Source organism: Geotrypetes seraphini, chromosome 5 (genome assembly GCF_902459505.1).
Source record: "Geotrypetes seraphini chromosome 5, aGeoSer1.1, whole genome shotgun sequence".
NCBI classification, from domain to species: Eukaryota; Metazoa; Chordata; class Amphibia; order Gymnophiona; family Dermophiidae; genus Geotrypetes; species Geotrypetes seraphini.
The window spans coordinates 237,707,931-237,731,354 of NC_047088.1; the positions used below are offsets into that span (position 1 = coordinate 237,707,931).

The window sequence follows — 23,424 nt, forward strand, 5'->3', positions numbered from 1 at the left end:
AAAATGATAAGAACATAAGCAGTGCCTCCGCCGGGTCAGACCATAGGTCCATCCTGCCCAGCAGTCCGCTCCCGCGGCGGCCCAAACAGGTCACGACCTGTCTGAATCACCAGAAGGGGCTCCCTTGCCACCTTGGTTTCTCATTGAAGTCCTATCTTCCCATCGAAGTCCTAACCCTCCGGTCTTGCACATGCACGACCTGATTGGGTTTCTATACTTATTACCTGATTAGCTTTCTATACTTGTGTTACATCCCAGCACCTCTCTCAGTATCCCACGATCCCTTTATCCCTCAGAAATCCGTCCAATCCCTGTTTGAATCCCTGTACCGTACTCTGCCTGATTACTTCCTCCGGTAGCGCATTCCAAGTGTCCACGACCCTTTGTGAGAATCTTGTGATGATCTTTATCTTTTTTTGAACCTTGGCATTTGCAAAGTTTCTTGAATTTCAGGGGCTCTTCAGGTACTGTGGTTGTAGTGATGTCTAATTAGTCTCAGGAATGAATGATCTGATGATGGGATTATGGTATCAATGTCACCGATTTAGATGGAAAAGTTGTTTCTTGTAATATTTTTTAACAAAGTTTTTATCCTGCCTCATATTGGAAGGTCATCCTGGTTTTTTTCTTATTGTGGACTTACTTTTATTGTAATTTATTTATTAAGAATTATTTACTTCCTTTTTTAGTACAAAAGGCATACGAGTCTTGAACCAGTGAGTTATTCACCTCTACTTGCAAGTTTATGTAGAAGGCGTCTACGTTTTTGGCTCTGCCGCCGCCTCTATCCCTGCACTGTGCTGTCACGCCTCAGTTTTTCCTTCTACATGTGAGCTGAAGGTGTCTTTCTGCTCTGCTTGTCGCTTGTTATTTTTGAGGGTTTGTCTTTAATTTTGAGACTTAGTGCTTCAGTGGTTCCTAGATTTCCTCAGGTGGCTCTGCCTGGGAGAAGACACAGACTCTCACTATCTGAGATCTGTGGCCGTATGTGGCTGATTGGACGTGTCCAGGGGCCAATACCCTAAGCCACACACACCTCCGTTGAGTGAAAGTGAGGTATGGGTAGCTGGGAAGGACTGCAATAAAGTTCAACAATAATGCAAAATACCTGTTTGCCACAAAAGAAATCTTTATTTTACACCAGACTTGGTGCGTGTAACTCAGGTTAGTAGCAATTCAAAATGAGTTCCAAAAATACAAGCAAAACAATAGTCCTGGCACAAAAACAATCCATTTGTTTCCTTTATTTGGCTTGTTGCCATCCACTGGCTTCTATTTCAGCCTTTTAATGGCTTTCTTTGAGGCCTAAACCTGCCACACTGGGCTAGGCCCTTCCCAGCCCAGCCTCTGTTTTCCACCTGGCCTATTCAACCAGATAATGCTATGATTTCTTATAAGTCCTTTCACTGGGATCTCTACCCGCCCTGTAGATTCGGGTGTACAAAAATCCCAATCAAGATCCCAGTAGATTTTGAATAAAGCGTTCCCCAATGTCCTGTGACCAGCAGTGCTTTAAGTAACTAATTTTCATGGACTGCTTCGAACAGCATAACAGAAAAACAAAATCAGTCCTGCTTGGATTTAGGCTGTGCAGTTTTCCTGCAAGTTCCATGCAACAAAGGGGGGGGGGGGGGAGAACAAACAAAACTCTTTCAGCCAAAGGCTTTAAATAATACAGCCTGGCAAGTCTGGAATCTTCACCAATAATTTCTCTTTGATAAACTCCAAACTTTTTCTACTGTTCCTCAGCCCGACTCAATTGAATCAGGGTCAGTAGCATATGAAAAATCCTCGCTCATTTCTTCTATACTGTGAGTTTCATTCATTTCTATATCATTTTATTTGCTTATTTAAAAATTTATATACCACATACAACTATGCGGTTTCCAAATGACATACATAGAATCTTGTTTCCCTCCGATTGTCACATATCAAGACAACATCGTTAATCATCCCTGTTATAATAGGGATAGAGCACAAATTTGATCAGTTCAGAAGTACAAACAAGCTTTAAATCATACTTCAATGTCAGAAAAATTCTAGAAGGCGATTATCAACTGAAATACATCCTAGCATAAGAAGGAATTAGCAAACAATTGAGTTTTTATCATTTTCTTAAAATTCATCCTCCCCATACAAACCGCAGGATACCAGGTTCCATACTTCTATGCCAGCTACTGATATTGATGCTCTGATCCTAGCATGCATAGTCGACATTCTACCCTCCAAACTTAATTTCATCCCATTTACATCTCTAAAGCTCTCTTCTCGGTTTATAGATCTGAAAAAATTCTTGTAAGATCCGTGGAGAAGCATGATAGATGTATAATCGCAACAATCTTAAACTTCACTCTTTGTTGTAAGGCAGGGCTGACAGTAACTGGTGTAGTTTCTTCAAGACAGGAGTTATATGGGTACTCCTAGGAGCCCCCTGTGATTAATCTTGCAGCGGAGTTGATAATCATTTGCAAAGCCCTCAACTTCCCTTTCACAACTCCTAGGTATAGTGAATTACAATAATCCACCCTGCTCAAGATCAACATCTGATCCACAGTATGGAAGTCGTGCGTTGATAATATTGGCTTCAATCTATAAAGCATTTGAAGTTGCATGTATCCCACCCTGATTATTTCTAATATTTGGCTTTCCATTGTCAAACAGCTATCTAAGCACACTCCCAGGACAGTCATCTCCTTTTTTACAGCCAGTTTCCCCCCCCCATAACAACCACATTTTTAAACTCAAAATTGTCTCTGACCCTTCACCACCATTACCTCTGTTTTGTTAACATTCAATTTCAAATCATGTTCACTCATCCAATTTCCGATCAAGCAAAGATCTATATTAGGGAAGAACAACAGAATATCATCGGCATATATTCTGTACTGCATACCCATCTCTTTAAATTTCTTCCCCAGTGAAGCCAAATAGATGTTAAACAGCATTGCAGACCCTTGTGGGACTCCTTTTTTAACTTCATTTGTATAGGAGTCCTCAACAAAATCCTCCCAATCCTGAGGTCCTACCCTTCTGGAGTATAAGGCTCTGGTGCATTTCTGTTTCCTGGCAGAGAAGATCTGGCTCACCTCTCTCCCTGCTGGGTTTCTCCTGTGTGGCTCAATGTGTGGCTGCCTGCAACTAGGAGCCCCACCCTTTGCTCTCCTAGTGGCTAACTGGAGTGTAGGTGTGTCCTTAGTTCTGGCTAATTCTGAGATCAGATGCTTAGTGAGCTGGCTTAGACTAAACTAAACTAAACTATATACCGTAGACCAGTTCTGGATTTGCTAGGCACTGGAGCTGTTCCAGTCCTGGCTTTAGGAATTCTGTAGAATAGAACTCTGAGGTCTAATGAGCAAAACCTATTAACCATTCCATCACTTAAAATTATTAACACTAGATGTCAATTTATTTTTTCAGTAACTGCTCCTCAAACTTGGAACGATCTTCCCATTTACCTGCGGAATGAGCAGGATTTAGGAAAATTTAAAAGCAATTTGAAAACATTTCTTTTTAAAGATGCTTTTAATATTTAATTAAATAGTTTTTAATTTGGTGATGTTCTTGTACTGTGTTAAGCTACGAGTTAACTGATTTCCCTAATGTATTTTTCCTTTGTTTTACTTTTCTTTATCAATTGTATTTCTAACCCTTATCCTACCCTATGTCATGAATATACAATATTATGTATTAGTTTTTACCCAATGTTAGTATTTAAAGTTTGTTTTGTACTGTATTGTCCTTATTTGATTTTATTTAATATGTTCATCGCTTAGAATTTGATTAAGCGATTAATCAAGAAAAATAATAAACTTGAAACTTGTACCCTCGGCCTGATGGGATTTGTAGTCCTGTTACCTTGCTTTTCACTTGCTGCTTAGAAAAAGGTAAACGGGCATGAGGAGTCCCTACCTTCTATGCACTGCCCTGCAAAGGCATTTTCTTTCTTGGCAGTGCCCTAGGAGAAATTTTAGGTTTAGCTACTGTTTTCTCCTTGCTCAATTCCCTACTTTGCTCATCCGTTCTGGGGCACTGCATGGATTTGTTTGCCTTCACAGGGGGTTCCCTGTGACAGAGGGCAACCCTTTTACAGAGCACCTACCTAGCCAGCCTACACCAATGCAGTGGCTAAGGGATATTTCCCCTGGAAGCGAGGCTTGCTCTTGGTCATTACCGGAGCTTGAGCGCAGGCTGTGTGGTCCTGTGTCAGTCCTGAGGACTTGTACTGGGTGCCAGCAGTCTTTCCTCCCCCCTCCCCCCCCCCCCCCCCGAGTGCTATGTGAGGAGCTGTGGGGGTCTGGGGTCTCAGACTTTCACTCGGTCTGACTTACAGCCTAAAGAATCAAACATCTGGAAATATTTTTATATGCTTGTCTGAGACAGTGGTCTTCTCCATCTTCCAGCTGCTATTTTAGCTGAAGTAGGCACAGCACCATCAGAACTGTGAGTACTGCCTATTGAAGTCTATGGGAGACAGGGGTGGGGGGCTTCAGTTGCATTTTGGAAGGGAGGTTGGGGCATGTATTTGAGTCCTTACCTCCAAAAGCCCCTTTACTAATTTTTTGAACTTTTTATATAGCTCTCTTGGGCTGTTTTTCCATGCCAAAATGCTACTATGGTGGCCATATCCAATCTGATTTTAAAAACCTTTACCTAAAAATCACCTTGATTTTGCTTAAAATCATTTAGAGATTAGACTCCTCAGTCTACAGTATTTTACCCCTGATTCATGCCAGATTTGTGCTGGATAGCCAGCTGAGGAACATTTTTGTTCCATGTTCTATGGGGGGGGGGAAGTGCTGAGCTTAGGCCCCTCTAGTCTATCTATCATGATGGAGTCACAGGTGGCTTTTATTGGGGGGGGGGAGATCCCCCCTGGAGCCCTCAGATAAAAACTCAGTCTCCAGCAAGTGCAGATGTGTGGACGCCTCTAGGCCCATGAGGAGACAAGAAGCCCCACATGTGTCCTTGGGGTATCCTGTTCAGGATTTTACCCCTGAGTTTGTCAGACTTACGTTCAAGTCTATATAGACTGTCAAGGCTTGTCTGTACTTTCTGGGGTTATGCTGGTTGTTAGTGCATGGAGTTTTTCCCTGATAGAGTAAGCTTTCTCCCCTGAAGGTTCCTCAGCAGGAACTGGAGATCCAGTTAGAGAAAGACTGGGGTGACTTGGTTTCAGGATCAATGCTCTTACTCCCTCAAAATGAATCTTCAGTTTTGGAGGATTCAGAGTCTCAGGTAGGGACCACCAGTCAGAAGTCTGTGGTGGCCCTGGTCCAGGGAAAGGACCCAATTGTGTACCACCTTTTGAAGCTGGAAGCTTTGCTGGAGGTCATCACTGAATCCTTGCGGGTATTGAAGCTTGAATCCCTGAAGACCTCTGCTGCTCAGCATTCTCTCATGAGCAGCTATAAGCCTCAGACCATCTTTTTTCCTTCACATCCAGATATTACAATGATGCTAACTGAGTATTGGGAGACTCCAGAAGGGTCCTTTATGGGGTGATGGGACTATGACAAAGTTGTATCCACTGGCTCCTGATTTCCAAGAGCTGTTTGTCGCACCTAAAGTGGATTCATTGGTAACACAGGTTACCAAACGTATTACTTTGCCAAATGAATGTGGAGTAATTCTAAAGGATGCGCAGGACCGCAGACTACCCTTCTGAGATTTAAGAAACCAGTGACTGTGACAGCCTATACTACGGCTTGGAAAACTTTTCAGCACTGGTGTGCTAAGCAGGATGTTAAATGTTTCAAGGTTCTGCTGTCAGTGGTCCTAGTGTTTCTTCAGGATGGGCTAGAGAAGGGCCTGATGGTTGGTTCCCTCAAAATATGGGTGGCAGACCTCTCGTGCTTTAGATCTCAAGTGAAGAAAGTTTCTTTGGCTTCTCATCCTGATGTAGCCAGATCTTTGAAAGGAGTGATGTGGCTGCATCCTCCTGTGTGATGGCCTTTCCCATCTTGGAACCTTAACATTGTATGCATGGTCTCAGCAAAGCCCCTTACAAGCCCTTGCAAGAGGTGTCATTGATGGATCTTACAGTTAAGATGTTTTTTCTGGTAGCTGTTGCCTCGGTGAGAAGGGTCTCAAAGCTGCAGGCTCTGTCATGTGCAGAGAGCCCTTCCTCAGATTTATGGAGGCTGGGTCTCGCTACACATGGTACCTTCCTTTCTGCCAAACATTGTCTCAACCTTATATGTAAATCAGGAAGTCCAGTTACCCACATTTCATGCCATGGATTTGAAGAAAAAGAGCAAAGTCTTGGTATTGCTGGATGTTGAGAGTTCTTCATTACCACGAGGTGACAAATGATTTTTGCGTCTCACATCATCATTTTGTACTAATGAATCCTAGCTGCCTGCGGAAGTCTGCTTCTAAGACTTCCATTTCGAGATGAATTTAAATGGCTGCTTCTTCAGCATCTGTTGGGTATGAAAAGTAACCACTGATTTCTGTGAGAGCACACTGTACAAGGAGTGTAGATTCTTCATGGGCCGAGTCCCTGGCAGTTCAGCCTGAGGAGAATTGTAGGGCAGCTATGTGGTCCACCCTCCATACTTTCAAAAAATTTTACAAAGTGAATGTGACAGCATGAATGGATGCTGCTTTGGGGTCCTTGATGCTTGTGCTAGCAGCAGGCTCATCTGCCCTGCCTTAGACTCGGGAAAGTGCTTTTGTATGTCCCACTGGTTCAAGAATCGTATGTTCTTTGCATTAGAAGGATAGATTAGGTTCTTACCTTGATAATCTTTCTAGCAGCAAGGCATATGAGACTTCAATTTAGCCCCTGCTTATTGTTTCAGACATGTATGTGTTTCTAGATGCTTGACTTTCTCTTCTCAATCGGGTCCATGGAGTGATGAGAGAGCTCCCTATTGTAAAAATGTTTACACAGATGGGAGACTGCAAGAAGGACAAAAGTGTTAGTGCCGGTTGCACTCAAGTAGGTGGCTTGTTGGGTTCCACCTTTTTGTATGTTATGTTCCTATTTGGCATTGTAAGCAATTTAAGAGCAGAGCAGACTTGGCTTTGCTGGGGAGTTCCCCATGCCCCTCTTCTTTCTTTTTCTTGTTGTAGTGTTTAACTGCTTTGGTATGAACTGAGGAGTAACAGAACAGTGCAGAAATAGATGAGGTGGAGCTGAAAAGTGTAGATGACGCCTTCTACAAAAACTTGTGAGTAGAGATGAATGACCCACTGGTTCAAAACTCATGTCTGCTACTGTAGAAAGAAGATTATTGAGCTAAGAACTAGAGTATCCCATCTGTCCCCGTGAGGAATTTCCGCCTGATCCCATGAGGAATCTCTTCTGTCCCTCCCATGCCCCCCCTAAAAAGCAGCAATTACTTCTGACAGTTTTTTGATTTTTTTAAAAGTCTTTATTTAAACCAACAATAAAATACAATATAAACAAACTAGTGTTTAAGCCTGTTACATTATCGGGTGCTAGAGTAGATGTCTGTCTGGGTTGTTTTTTTTTTTTTCTTTGTCTCTCCTTGCACGCTGCCTGTCTGTCATTTTTTCTGTCTGTGTCTCTCCCTATGTCCTTAGTACCCTCAGTGCCTCCTGCCTATGTCCTTAGTGCCCCTAGTGCCTCCTTCCCATGTCCTTAGTACCCTTTCCTACATCCTTAGTGCCCCCAGTACTTCCTTCCTGTGTCCATAATGCCCCCAGTGCATATTTATTTATTTTTTTTATTGACTACTCTGACATCTTGGCTGCCAGAAAGTCTAGACTGCCAAGACGTCTAACTCTTATATCCTATTTTTTTACTCCAAAACCTTCCAAGTCAGAAATGTCTAAAATCGGCACCATTTAGACATATGAGGGGCCAGTATTGTAATGGACTGCCCATATAGACATGCCAGCAGAGCAATGGGACACCTTGGCACTGCTGTGAACTTCACTGAAAGGGTGCCATATATACATTTCACCATAACCCCCTTATAATTTAGGATTAACCCTTCAAAACTTACAATATCCACCTGTCTACCACCCAATTGCCCTTATAACAGCAGGTGGCACCTATATGGCAGTATAGTAGGATTTTTGAGGGATCATAGTTTCATCATAAATGTAATGGTTAGAGTGGCCTATGAGCCTTGTTCCTCTCTGATTCACTAACCCACCCACCTGGCTACTTAAGACACCTGTATGATGCTCTACCTGGCTTCCCTGTACCAGATACTGCTATTCTAGAGTCAGGTATGTACTGTTTAATTTGGATGTTCAGGGGGCTGGAAGGGGTCTATGAGTGAGGGGGGGGGGTTAGTACTTAATTCCTCCAGTGATCATCTCAATAGATGGCATGTACGTTGTATATACAAGAGTCTGGCACCGATGCTTTTTGGCCGTGTACCAGGACATGACATAACAAGGGAACCAAGGGTGGTGCAAGCAGCAGGTGTCAGATGTTCATGATGGCAAATATTTATAGAGGTATAATTTCTTTTTAATTCTTTATTGATTTTCCAAATGTCAATAGTGCAAGACACAAATACATATCCTATAATAAGTCAATAAAAGCACATTCATCTTACAAATACACATGACCAACCATTTTATCCCACCCATGATTAATCAATAAAAACACAAAAACATAACTTCTTTCAATAATCTTTTCTTATTCAAAATAGTAATGTCATTCCACCCTCCCTAGATGTATATAAAGGACAAAATTAGGACAGAAATAGCCCTCCCCCCTCCCTCTCACCCTTCCCTGGATGTGTATGAAAATAAAGAAAAATTGACTTATAAACTAATGCCAACTATAGTAAAGTAATAAAAGATGTCAACGGGCCCCAAACAAATTTAAATAAATTACTATGCCCCAACATGTCAGCATTCATTTTTCCATACCTATAACTGGAGCATAAATTCGCCCACCAAAAAGGAAAATTAAGGCGATCATAATTTTTCCAAGTACGAGTTACCATCTGCAAAGCTATCTCGGTCATAATTTTAAAATGTCGGCATTTGTATCGGTCCATGAGGGGCTTAATATGTAATATATGTTATTAATCTTCCCATACTGACTTCCAAAATTTGAGTATCAAAGGACAATAGAACAACAGATATAATTTCAACTATAATATGCGGCAAAAAACATTTGCCCCATTTAGATGCCAGAGCTATAAAAGTTTGGGAGATACTGTTAGAGGCTGACGAAAACTGCTTTTTTCCATTTTAAGCTGAAACTTTTCACCTGGTTTCAGCCAAAAACTAAAGATTGGTTCACACACAACCAATCGGGCCTACTTGGGATTGTCAGAGCTTGCTATCAGCAGCCCTCTGTTAAACCCGTATGATGATACCCTCGAGTCCCAGTAGCTGCAAGCACAGGCTGACAACTGGGAGAGACATTTTAACAAGGACTTCTCAATAAGTCTGGCACGTTTAGGTTTCCAAGCCAACGCAGATGTAGTTAAATATCCCCTGAAACAGGAACTTTGTGAGAATGTGTAAAAAGAAATCATGATTACCAGCTTTTTATGCTTGCCCAAACTGTGCACAAGTAAGAGAAAGTAGCATTGAGAAGTTTCCCATTTCAAGCATGTTTATAAATTCTTTCTAAAATATGAGGTAAGGAATTTCAGACTGGTCTGCACTGCAGACATTATACCAACCTGAGGCACTGTCCAGAATGAAAAATCCCATACATGTCACTAAATGCAAGGACTGAACAATTACAATTAAAAGCAATGCATTTCTCAAATTATGTTATATTTAAACTGCATTTCATTGTGCTGTCGTTTCCCTACTCACACTATAAGTTGACCAGTACTTGTACTTAAACAATCACTGTCATTTTTTAATAGAATCTAGCTTCTGCGTGCCACCAACTTGATTAAAACAATGCATCTTTATCATACCCAATGGATGGCTGCATCAGAGGAGAAGCTTCCGCCCACACACACGTGACTGCAGGCACAGGCAGGCAGTCTCCGCCGGCTTCAGTAAGTTTCTTTACTAACGCACCGCGAAGGTAAGGGGTATGGAGATTCTCGGGCCGCTGAAGGGTGGTGAGGTGGCGAGAGGGAAGGGTGGATGCTGCGGGGATGGGATGGGGCGGTGAAGGGGATGGCGAGGACGGGGCGGTGAAGAGGATGGTGGTCCGGTGACAGGGCAGTGACGGGGACAGATTTTTTCCCCCTTGTCATTCTCTACTCTGGAATGTTGCTCTCATTAGGGTCCCCGAATCTTGCTATTCTTTGAGATGCTGGAATGTTGCTACTCCTTGGGTTTTGGCCAGGTACTAGGGACTTAGATTGGCCACCGTGAGAACAGGCTACTGGGCTTGATGGACTGTTATTCTTATGTTCTTATGAAAACTATTACAGGATTGTCCTTTTTTTTTTCCTACATGACATGATTTGGTTCTGTTTGTGACATGTTGTATGCAGAATGTTTGGCAGAAAATCTATATAATTTTATTTTTGAGATATTATACAATATATTACTTTTTGGTCTTTCCTATCCCTTTATCCTCTGTCTGTTATCTGTTTTATGCTATGCCCTCTTTTAAATCAGGTATTGTATAGATGAAATAAAATTGAGACTTTTGGTGCAAGGAGCAATTGATTGGGAAAACATTTTCTTAACTTTCATATCAAGCCAGCAGGACATATTGCTTGGCTACTTATACATATGAATGAGTAAATTATGTGGAGTGCTGAGTGGAAATGTACTTTTTCATGTTGAGGCCTTGGCAGAACAGAAAAAAAAAAAGTTAATTTGAAAATGTCTTGGCTTCTCTCGGAGTTTAATGATCTCAGATGCCATCACTTGGGTGTGTGAGGTCTTAGCAAATTGTGAAAGAATCCTGTTTATTCACTGCTGACCGAGAAGTCGCAGACAGAATAATCTACATTTAAATAGGAGCAGCTCTCTAAGAAAAGTTCTATTTTGTCAGTAGACAGACTTATACTGAGAAGCCGCTACAGAAAAAGAAGCAGTTCAGGAAAACTTGGAAATCTAGAAGTTTCCCTAGAACGAAAATGTATTTGTGTGAGTTGCAAGTAGATCCTTAGGGAAACACAATTCTCTTTATATGACCCTTCCCGAGCAGTAAAGAATTCCAAGAACATAATTAATAATTGCCGCTGAGTATCAGAATATATTACATTTTCAGAAGACTCTTGCATAGTCTCTCTCACTTTTTGAGGCTCTGTATTTTTAAAGATAGGATGGCAACCTGTAAAGGGGATGGGACTTGATATACTGCTTTTTCTGTGTGGTTACAATATACAGTAACCAGTGGTTTAGCGAGGGTGAGAGGAGCCCATGGCAGTGGGGCCTCTCCCCTGTCCCCACCCGCTCCCCAACTTTCCCTTTCCCTCTTTGACACCTCAGTTCCTAGGTGCGGGTCCAGGAAGTGATGTCAGAAGAAGAGCCGCCGCTAGCATGAACAGCAGGTTGGAGGTTGCTGTTTATGCCGGGAACATTAAAGAGGTATGAGGGAAGGAGCGTGCGTGTGTGGGAGGGGAGGGGCAGAGAGGAGGGTGGGTACTAGCTCTACCCACCAAGATGGCAACTGGGGCGGACCGCCCCCCGCCCCTCCCTTATTACGCCATTGAATATAACATGTCCTCAGGAGGAACCCAAAGTTGTGAAAGCAGTGTCCTACCACCAGAGCTCAAGAGGGAGCCGAGGCAGGGCTATGTCAATCGTTTCCACTGATCCCTCGAAGATGATTGGACACGTTTGTCCATAGGGCCTATTACTCAAAGAGAAGCAGAGATTTTCTTGTACTTGTATTTCTCCATGTCAGCAACACAAATCGCCTCCATCGTTCTCAACTTGCCCACCAAGCACAATGCAAGATTCCAGGTATATTCCCTAGTCCCAAGAAAGTTGGCAACAATCCTCCAGTCTCATGGATCCAAGGAGCTATTCTCTTTAGGTATGCGTATGCAGTAGGCCTCTTCTTTTATGCTCAGTGATAGACACCTCCAGTCGCATCAGATTTTTCCTTGCGCCTCACAGCACAGATGGCATCCAGTAGGCTTCTGGCAGTAGGGATCCTCTCTGCTCTCCTACCAGATAAGTAATAGATCTATTGGTTTATACTCAGTGACGAATACTTGAACCACAGATGGGTATTCTGCTGCACAACATGGATGTCACAAGGTAAACTATGATCCTCTCTGCTGTACATGGGAAATTATCTTTAAAGTGCATAAGAGTAAACTGGTAATAAACACTGAATTTTGGGAGAGTGAAATAGAGAATGACACGGGGATAAATTTTTCCTCGTGCCCACGGGAACTCATTTTCCCGTCCCTGTGAGGTTTTTTTTTCCTGTTCATCCCTGCAAGCTTCATCCTCATCTGCACAAGCCTCTAACACACATCATAAGTGTTCGAGGCTTGTACAGTTAAGGCAGAGCTTACAGGATTGGGACAGGGACAGCGACAAAACTCACAGGGACGGGACGGGGACAAATTTGTTCCCGTGTCATTCTCTGGAATGAATCTTAGGAGACAACTTGCATGTGTTAAAGGTTGTACAATAATATTTGGCCTACAACGGAAAACTGCATAAAATCTGTAGCAGAATAGTTCAGCAGTGCTGAGGGCAGATAGAATTTTGATAGAATGTAGTTATTACTATCTAGGTCAGTGGTTCCCAACCCTGTCCTGGAGGACCACCAGGCCAATCGGGTTTTCAGGCTAGCCCTAATGAATATGCATGAGAGAGATTTGCATATGATGAAGTGGTAGGCATGCAAATTTGCTTCATGCATATTCATTAGGGCTAGCCTGAAAACCCAATTGGCCTGGTGTTCCTCCAGGACAGGGTTGGGAACCACTGCTATATAGTAATTACTTCCGCTTAGCCATCTCACTCCCCTCCAATCCATCCAGAATTCAGCTGCATGACTTATATTCCAGGACATCCAAGTGCTGATTATTGAAACCGCCTTTCTAGACATCTAGCGTGTTCCAGCCTTCGTGTGTCCAGAGCTCGAGATGGGTGTGGTGGAGGTGTGTTATGGGCAGACTTTGGGTGTGCATAAGGGCGAATTAGACTTGGATGTCTTGCAGCAATAATCAAACGTTTTGCAAGATGCCCTGGATGGAACTTAACATTCGGAGCTAGAGAAGGGCAGTGAAAATGATAAAAGGGATGGAACAACTTCCCTATGAGGAAAGCTTAAAGTGGCTATGTTTCTTTGGCTTGGAGAAGAGATGGCTCAGGGGGGATATGATAGAGGGCTATAAAATAATGAGTAGAGTGGAAAGGGTGGATGTGAATCGCTTGTTCACTCTTGCCAAAAACCCAAGGACTAAGGGACATGAGATGAAGCTACTAAGTCAGGGGTCAGGAACCTTTTTGACTGAGAGAGCCATAAACACGACATATTTTAAAATGTAATTCTGTGAAAGCCATACAATATGTTTATGTGCACATTTTATGTAAGACAACACTTTTAAAGTACAATAAGTCTCTGAATTCTTTTTAATAACGTTGTTATACTGTTGCTAACCAATGATGAATAAAGTAGTTCCTACCATTAATGCAACTTCTGGTGCTGCATGGTTTTGCTGATGGCTTTGTAGTCTGGTTGATACATGGTGAGGTTAAGTTTCATGCAGGCGTTGAGACTTCCATCCGTTAAACGTGATCATAGGTTGGTCTTAATGTGCCTTAGATGTGAGAAAGACTGCTCACACGCATACGTAGAGCCAAACATTGCCAGTACAGCAATACTCACACGCTGCAGAAAGCGCATTCCAAGTTTTGACAATCAGCTGGTCTGCGGGTTGAAGTTTTTTCATTTCTCCCCACTTGTGTTTGCTTGCCAACTCTGCTTGCTGTCATGCAAGTCTTTCCAAATCTTCATGCTGTGACTTGAACTTATTCACCCACATGTCTGAGGCCTTCAGGTCAGCAGCTTGGAGCTCAAAATCTCTGACTGAGACACTGGGGATGTAACTCAGGTCGGCGCTGTCCACTGCATACTCATGTGGATGGGTGATGAACTTAAAAGACGAGCACGCTCAACGAAATTCTCCAAAGTGCGCTTTGAATGACTGCAGGAGATTAGATGTGAAGCCCGCTAGCTGCTGATGATCAAGATATTGAGCAGGGTCGCTTGCTGTGCATGCATCTAAACTCTCCCAGTTTTTCAAAGTGTAGTAAACGACCTGTTTCAATGTCAGCGATGAAGAGTCTAGCTTGTTGAATTTCCAATGCCTTGCATTTTCACATTGAGCTGGTTCAGATGTTCAGTCATGTCCACGGCATGCATCAATCAAGCCCCAGCCAAGGATCTTTCCCATGCATTCATATAGTCACAGAGGGACACTGGGGAGATTAGGGGGGGGGGGGGGGGGGGGGGGGGGTTCTGGAGCAATAACAAATGAAGTAGGCACACTCGCAACTTTTCTTCACTGGTATAGCTTGCTGCGGTCCAGGCTAGAATCTGCAGCTGGCGGAGGTGCCACACTGTGCAGAGCATCGGAAGATGGCCGCTGATGTCCCCGTCCTGGCTCAGATCTGATCCGGCTCTGTGTCGGTGGCTCTTGCTTCCGGGTGACTTGCAGAATGTCCCCAATGGCCTGGGTAGGTCTGCTTGGGTGTCCTCTGCTGCAGTGCACATGTTGGAGAAGATTTTTCTCCGCTGCCGCAGCGGAGCTCATAGTGTGTGCGGCCGCTCTCCTTGGCTCCGCCCCAGAAGTCAGAGTGTCACGTTGGCAGTGAGCCAGATGCAGCCATCAAAAGAGCCACATCTGGCTCGCGAGCCATAGGTTCCTGACCCCTGTACTAAGTAGCCGATTTAAAACAAACGAGAGAAAATATTTCTTCACACAACGTGTAATCAAACTCTGGAATTTGCTTTCGGAGAATGCGGTGAAATCAGTTAGCTCAGCAGGGTTTAAAAGGCTTGGATAATTTCCTAAAAGAGAAGTCCATAGGCAATTATTGAGATGGCTTGGGGTAAATCCACTGATTATTCCTAGGATAGGCAGTATGGGATCTGTTTTATTACTTGGGGTCTAGATAGGTACTTGGGACCTGGATTGGCCACTGTTGGAAATGGGATGCTGGGCTTGATCGACCTTTAGTCTGTCCCAGTATGGCAATTATGTTCTTAGAAGCATCTAAGCACCACAAAGGTGCCCAAACTGACCAGATGGCCACTGCATGCATCAAGGTAAGATACCCCCACACTTCCCCAGTGCTCACTGACCCCCTTCCACCACACACAAATGAGACTAAAAAGGTACAAACCTGGCTCTAGGACAGCAGCATCTGGTATGGGAAAGTCTAGTAGAGCAGCACACAGGTGTCTTAAGTAGCCTTATGGGTGGGCTGGTGAACTATAGAGAGGAGGATCCAGGCCCATAAGACACTCTAACAACAAAATCTATGGAATTAAGTTTGAGCCCATCATAACCCATCCAAACCCTACTATACTGCCATATAGGTGCCACCTGCAGCCATAAGGACTATTGAGGTGGTACACAGTTGGGAATACTAGGGTTGGAGGCATTTTTTTTTTTTTGGGGGGGGCTCACATAAATTATAAGGGGTTTATAGTGAGATAGGATAATACCAGGTGGACTTTACAGTCCATGACCCAGAAATATCAAAGAAGAGACAAGTTAATTTAATCATGTATTTTTAATGGGTATAACTAATGGGCAGACTGGATGGACCGCTCAGGTCTTTATCTGCCATCATTTACTATGTTATAATGGTAGGGTTACCAGATATCTGGATTTCCCCGGACATGTCCTCCTTATCAAGGACATGACAAATGTGTATAAACACCATGTTTGACAACTCTGGGCTTCCATCACTGTCTACCCCAGGGGTGGGCAAACTTTTTGACTCATGAGCCACAATGGGTTCTTAAATTTGATACAGGGGCTGGACCAAGAGCATCTTTCTATCTCTCCATCCCTCTGTGCAGCAGAATAGTTGCCCAGCTTCTATCTTTCCTTCCCTCGTGCAGCAGAACCCTTGCCCAGCTTCCCTCCTTCCCTCCCATCTCTTGTGCAGCAAAACCCTTGAGCAGTCACCCTCGCCATGCAGCTGAACCCCAAATGACCCTCCATCCTTCCCTCCCATCTGAACCCCGCTGACTGCGAGCCCAACATACCTCCCTCCAGAGCAGCACTCTTAACAGGCTGCTTTGCGGCCTTCTCTTGTCGGGGCCTTCCGTGTGCAGTGTTACTGATGACATCATCAGTGATGAGGCAGAGGGAATTCCCTGCTGAGAGAAGGCTGCAAAGTAGCCTGTTTAGAGTGCTGCCGGCCCGATGCTGCTCTGGAGAGAGGTATGTAGGGCTCACGGTCAGCGGGATTAAAATGGTCAGCAGGCTGGAATAAAAAACTAAATTAGGCCTACAGGCCATAGTTTGCCCATATCTGGTCTACACATAGTTCAGAGTCATACTTGACCATTTCTCAGCAGATACAGAGTGGAATGAATTTAAATGACCTTCTCAGCTCTGTTCTTTTGCCGTAGTGTGCCGCTTCTGATGCACCTTCCTGTTTCTGCTTGGGTAGACTAAGGCAGAGGAACAGTGCCGAGGAGGCTGCGGGCAGCACTGAAGAATGATTGCTGCGCTGGTGACCCCGTTGCATTTTTACAAGCAAGGGGGTTTTGGAACGGGGGTGGGGGGGTAGGGAGAAGGGAAGTACATTCTGGCCCATGGAGGCGCCTTGGAGCTGTAAAACCCAGGGCAGCTGGCCTGTTTGTCCCTCCTAACACCAGCCCTGCTGTATGTCAATCAATAGCATTTCTTAAAACAAATACAGTGACCCAAATTTACAGATGCTCAACAAATGGATTTGATAAAAGATATCTTGGTAGAAGAGATACAAACAAAAATAAAATCCCTTTCATTAAATAAAGCACCAGGACCAGATGGCTTACTAATTGAATTTTATAGAACATTTAATAAAGAACTAGCTCTTAAATTTTTAAAAAAAAGCTCTGATGGATGCCTAGTGCAAAGAGAAATAACTGGCTTCTTGACTTGAAGCAAAAATAATAGTGCAGCAAAACCTGGAAACAGTCCAACACAGGATACCAATTATAGACCAATTTCCTTAATTAGTGTTCAGTGTAAAATCTATTTAAAACTATTATCCAGTCAATTAGGTAAAATAATGGCATGCTTATAGGGAAAGAATAATTCAGTTTCATGCAAAGCAGGATGTCTCAGTGTAATGCTAGATTACTGTGTAATATATTCATCATAGCCCTTTCTTTATATAAGACTAACATCTTTTAAATGGCAGTATCAGTGGTTCAAAAGCCAGACTGAACAGTAATGAGGAAAGAGGACATTTCCTCAAAGTTCCTGTTTGAAGTGTAACTGCAGAAGATATAGATATATATATATCTATCTTCTGCAGTTACACTTCAAACAGGAACTTTGAGGAAATGTTCTCTTTCCTCATTACTGTTCAGCCTGGCTTTTGAACCACTGATACTGCCATTTAAAAGATGTTGGTCTCCTTGGTATTGCATCTGAATTGCAGGTTTCAAAAAAGATTGTGTATACTGCTATCCATACTTGTCTGGTCTGATTTGTTGACTTCTGAGGCACACATTGGCATCAAGTCTGATTAATAAAACTGCTTTTTAACCTTGATTTGGAACTGTATTGGTCCTCAAATACTTTGTGTTTTTGCTTAAGACTTAGAAACATAGAACCATGATGGCAGATAAAGGCCAAATGGCCCATCTACTCTGCCTATTTGCAGTAACCATGATCTCTTCCTCTCTGTACGAGATCCCACGTGCCTATCCCACACTTTCTTGAATTCAGACACAGTCTCTGTCTCCACCATCTCTTCCGGGAAACTCTAACATGTATCTACCACCCTTTCTGTAAAAAGTATTTCCTTAGATTACTCCTGAGCCTTTCGCTTCTTAACTTCATCCTATGCACTCTCATTACGAAGCTTCCATTGATATGCCATGTAGGTATTTAAACGTCTCTATCATATCTCTCCTCTCCCGCCTTTCCTCCAAAGTATTCATATTGAGATCTGTAAGTCTGTTCCCATGTACCTTATGATGAAGACCACACACCATTTTAACAGCCTTCCTCAGGACTGACTCCATCCTTTTCATATCTTTTTGAAGGTGCAGTCTCCAGAATTGTTCACAATATTTTAAATGAGGTCTCACCAGAGTCTTATACAGGCATCAATATCTCCTTTTTCCTACTGCCCATACCGCTTCAATGCACCCTCTCATCCTTCTAGCTTTCACCGTCACCTTTTCAACCTATTTGGCCACCTTAAGATCATCACATACAATCACACCCAAGTCCTGCTCTTCTGTTATGCACAAAAGTTCTTCACCCCCTAAACTGTACCATTCCTTTGGATTTTTGCAGTCCAAATACAGTTCCTTAGTTTGTTTTTTTTAAGTCTAGAACCTTTACTTTTGAATGAGCCCTCTCTATACCCTTCTTAATATTAAATTGCTAGATGCAACATCAGAAACACTTTCCCCATTTATAAGCACTAAGTCTAGTACGACCCCATCCCATGTGAGTTCCATTACCAACTGCTGGAATAGTTATCCTTGTAGAGAATCCAGGATCTCCCTACTTCTAGAAGACCCTGCAATAAGGATACCCACTCAACATCTGGCATGTTAAAATCACCTATTAGTAAAACTTCCTCTTTTTTAGATATATTCTGAAAATCCACTATTAAATCACTGTCCACTTCTGGCTATAAAGGAGGCCTGTATATTACAGCAATGTAAATATATTTACCATTCCCTCTTTCCAAATTGATCCACAGAGCCTCTTCCTTGCCCTGCAGATCCTGCAATTGTTTGGCTTTAATATGATCTTTAACATATAACACTACTCCCCTTCCTGTCTTTCCTGAACAAATTATAGCCCAGTATAACTATATCCCAGTCATGGTTCTACGTGAACCATGTCTCTGTTATCACCACTATATCCAACTCATCTTCTTCCATCACTACTTCTAGATCCAGAATCTTGTTTCTCATACTTCAAGCATTAGTATATACTGCTTTCCAGACATTGCTCCCTTTTCCCATCCATGTATAGAGATATTCAGTGATTTACTTACCTGAGGGCTTATACTCACCTGGTGGCTTTGATCACCTTGCCCTATCACTTCTAGCTTAAAGCCCTCTTCAGTAGATTAGCCAGCCTGCCGCCGAAGACACTTCGTCCCTTCTTTGATAGATGCATACTATCCCTGCTCAACAGCCCTTGGAAAATCATCTCATGGTCCAGTAAGCCAAAACACTCTCGACGACACCATCCATGTAGCCACACATTCATGTTTAGGTTGCATGCTTCTCTGACCTGGCCATTACCTTCGACAGGGAGGATGGATGAGAATACCACCTGCTCACCTGACTGCTTCACCTTCTCTCCCAGAACCACAAAGTCACTTTTGATACTTTCTCAGTGGTACCTGGTAGTATCATTAGTACCAATGTGGATGAGCAGCATCGGATAATAGTCATCAGGCTTGATAAGTATTGGCAATCTCTCTGTAACATCTTGGATTTTAGCACCAAATAGCCAGTATACCTCCCAGGGCATCATGTTTGGTCTGCAGATGGACGCTTCTGTGCTCTCAGAAGGGAATCACCAACCACCACTACTTTATACCTCCTAGTGGTCATGGATCCAACAATTTTAGGGATTTCAAGCTTTGGTCCTTTTTCTTTTTGGGATGCTCTCATCTCCTCCACTTCAAGGGGTAGCATACCGGTTTTTCAGTTCAAGGGCAAGTGGAGTCACAGTACCAATCTTGCAGGGTTCCATAATCAGAAGCCAGCTGTCTTCCCTCATATATTGATGAGATCCTTGTATAGTTCAAATTATCTTTAATCCCTAGGTGTTACAAGAAATAGATTAGTTCTCTAAAGGCCCCTTTTACAAAGACGTGGTAGTGAGTCCTGACATGGCAAATGCGATGCAGCCCTTAGGAATTGAATGGGCTGCGTCACATTTGCCACACGGGAGTCTCTACTGTGGCTTTGTAAAAGGGGTCCTAAGATATTTGGATATCATTCAAATTATGCAAAGTTAAAATTATTGCCCTTACATGTATACATTAGTTGGGTTGATTGTGCATATTACCCCTTTAAAAATCAAAACAATAGTATGAAATATTTAGGGATTTGCATCAGTGTAGTATTAGAGAATATGGAAACAGAATTAACCAACTCTATTAAATCTTTAACAGAGAAAAATGGTCCCCATTATAGTTATCTTGGTGGGGAAGATTGGATGCTATAAGAATGATTTATACTATAAATCAATTATGTCCTGAGTATGTTGTCATTGCCATTACCACATTTTTATGGAAAAATAAGACCTTCAAGTTTCAAGTTTTATTTAAAATTTGATATACCGCTTAAAAAGAAAAAGGTAGAAATAAGGAGGGGAGGGTTAACTTTCCTCATTTCAAGGGATGTCATAAAACTCTCCTGAGGGAGGATTATGGCTTGTTACTATAGAGCAGTGGTTCCCAAACCTGTCCTGGGGGACCCCCCAGCCAGTCAGGTTTTCAAGATATCCCTAATGAATATTATAACCGGCAGCCTCAGGGCAATGGGTCTTGGGCCACCGGTTAGAGAATGACACGGCGACAAAATTCATCACCGTTCCCGTCCCCGCAGATAACCGCGGGAAATAATCCCATGTCATTTTCTAGTATCTATTTCAACCTCAGTCCTTCTACACCAGCATTCTTCAAAGCAAAGCTTGCGGGTCAGTGGTTGTGCCCAATTATACTGATTCTTCCCTCTCTCCTTAAAGAATGACATGAAGATGGTTTCCTGCGGTTATCCGCGGGGACGGGAACGGTGATGAATTTTGTCACCGTGTCATTCTCTACCACTGGTACAAGAAAAACCTCTTGTGAGCCGCTAAGGACAGCACAAGGAAAAATAATAAAGCGTTTAGTTTAAGGACACCACCACACCAGGTAAGTTCTTTTCCAAAATAAACTTGAACTTTATTTCTTAGAGTAAAAATAACCAGAAAGCTTGTCAGGATGATTCTGCTTATTAACATAGGCTAAATGTTCATATAGCAAAGTTGAATAAGCCACCAGTCTCTGTGGGTGTATCAAAATGCAAATAGTTCAAAAACCTTCAACAGGAAATTTCCCCAACAGAGTAGTCCACATTAATTCACAGTTCAAAATGTATGAACAGCAAAAGAAAGGAAAACTTTAAAAAAAAAACAAGATAAACTTCAGGGCTGCACTACTTCAGCACAAGTCAGTGCACCCGCACTGGCTTCATCAGCAGCAGCGTGCTGGTCAGACAGTGTGCTCCGTGTGGTATTAATCTGCCATAAAATTGGCCCTCTATCCCACCACTATGAACATAGGGCTAACCCCACTGTCTAGGACTGAAAAACAGTTCTCTTTCCCCCACCAGGGAAAACAAACTTCCAAAACAGAAAAAACAAATATAAAAAAAACCCAAAGTACTTGCACGGTTCAAAACAAAACCTCTTTCCTCTTCAGATGGCTTTGAAGTATCCAGCATTTGCAAGCAATTAGAAAAATAAACTTTAATTACTCACAGCAACAGAGTCAGTCACTTTGTTTTCATGCAGCATAACTCCATAGGTTGGATTTCACAAGGCAACTCAGCATTCATCTCAGGGTTTACTTCCAGCTCCATGTCCTGTGGTTCTTCCAGCAAACCACGAGGCCTGTCTTCACCAGCCTCTATCCACTCCATGGACTCTGGAATTGAACTGACATTCAGAGCTCTCAGCCCTGAGCGCTGTGACCTGTCCCCTCCAAGTTCCTGCTGCTTCTGACTCTCAAGGAACTGGGTTCTCAGATTAAGGAGTCTGCAGCCCCGCCCCAAACCCTCAGGAGGAAGTGATTTCCTGTTAATCACTCTAGGCTTCCGTGGGGGATGGGAATCAGATCTGCTCTCCCACTCCCTCTACAGGACACAGAAGGAAATTCATTCAATGACTGACATTGTGCTTTAAAAGGGGGTAATTGTGTGGAGCCTGAACTTGACTTGTGCACTGCTGTTGGGACATTCCTAGCAGGCATAGTCTGCATTACCACAATATGCATGAGAGAGATTTGCATACCTGTCACTTCCATTATATGCAAATCTCTCTCATGCATATTCATTAGGGATATCTTGAAAACCTGACTGGCTGGGGGTCCCCCAGGACAGGTTTGGGAACCACTGCTATAGAGCATTATGAGAAAGCCCTTTGGTTTCAATAAGAACATCTTATTTATCCTAATCCTACATATTTATTTCTAGTTAAGCCTAATTATCTTAAGGCTCAATATGGATCAGTTTTCCAAACTACTATACAAGCTTTTCATCATCTAAAAACCCAAACAGCAGAGTCTTAAAAGGAGCCAGCATAGAATAATAGGATCATTCAAATAGGCCATAAATGGATACCAGATTTATCTCTCACTAAGGGCCACATAGCCTATGGGCTGCATGGAACTTAATGCTAAAGGATTTAGTGCATGCTAACAAACTAAATCCTTTAGCATACCTTAGTAATAGGGCCTATTAATATGTCCAAAACTCTTACATAGCACTGCTGCCTTTCAACTAAACATGATGCCAAGAAAAAGAGAAATCCATATGCATTAATGACGCTGTGACGTCACCTAAGTATGTCAGATAATCCAGAATGTCAGATAAGCAAAGGTTGGATAACAAAGACTCTACTGTACCTCTATTATGCCAAACTGATAATAGGAAGTGCAGAGCTTTTGGAGGAACCTAGGTTCTGGGTATTGGACATACAGAAAGTAGAGGCATTTTTCTTTTGCCTCCTTTTCCCTTAAAGAAAAGTTGAAGGGTTATCTTGTTCCTGACATCCTAAGAGCGGTAAACAGCCTGAGGAATCCCAAGCTCCAGACGGTGAGGGATTGGGCCCTGAAGTACCTATCCAGCTTTGGATAAAGGAAACAGCATTTCATTATCTAATTAGCATAGGTTTTTCTTTTGTTACACCTCATGAGCAAATTAATGTATGTAAGATAGAATATAGGTACATTTTTAATAGCTATTAATGGCATTTTTAATACATATTAAAGCTTTTGCAGGATCATTCTTGAGGGAGGAGGCTTTAATCAGAGCTTAGTAATCAAAATCTTGGGCAGGGATTCTATGAATCTGAGCGCTAGTTGGTTTAAGTGTCTAGTAATTCTGCTGCTTGATGCTATTAGGCACTATCCTCTATCTATCATTTCCTGCTTGCTCCTGTATCCTGATTTCAGTGAAATTAGTGGCATAGCCCTAATTCTATAAAACTGAGCTCCCAAATTTAAGATTACCCCTGGAATCTATATGAGTAGGGCAGCGGTCTCAAACATGCGGCCCATGGGCCGCATGTGGCTCTCCAGGTGCTATTTTGCGGCCCGCGGTCTGGACGCGATGAT

At 42.8% G+C, this 23,424-nt stretch overlaps 1 protein-coding gene across 1 annotated transcript in view; it reads right to left on the reverse strand.

Annotated features, from left to right (window-relative positions):
* The window catches only part of MGAT5 (alpha-1,6-mannosylglycoprotein 6-beta-N-acetylglucosaminyltransferase), a 251,467-nt gene extending 229,696 nt beyond the window's left edge, over positions 1 to 21,771 (reverse strand). Inside the window, exon 1 of the mRNA XM_033944757.1 lies at positions 21,570 to 21,771. The gene's annotated coding sequence lies outside the window, so the exon portion shown is untranslated. The remainder of the gene's footprint in view (positions 1 to 21,569) is intronic.
* Positions 21,772 to 23,424: the final 1,653 nt, after the last annotated feature.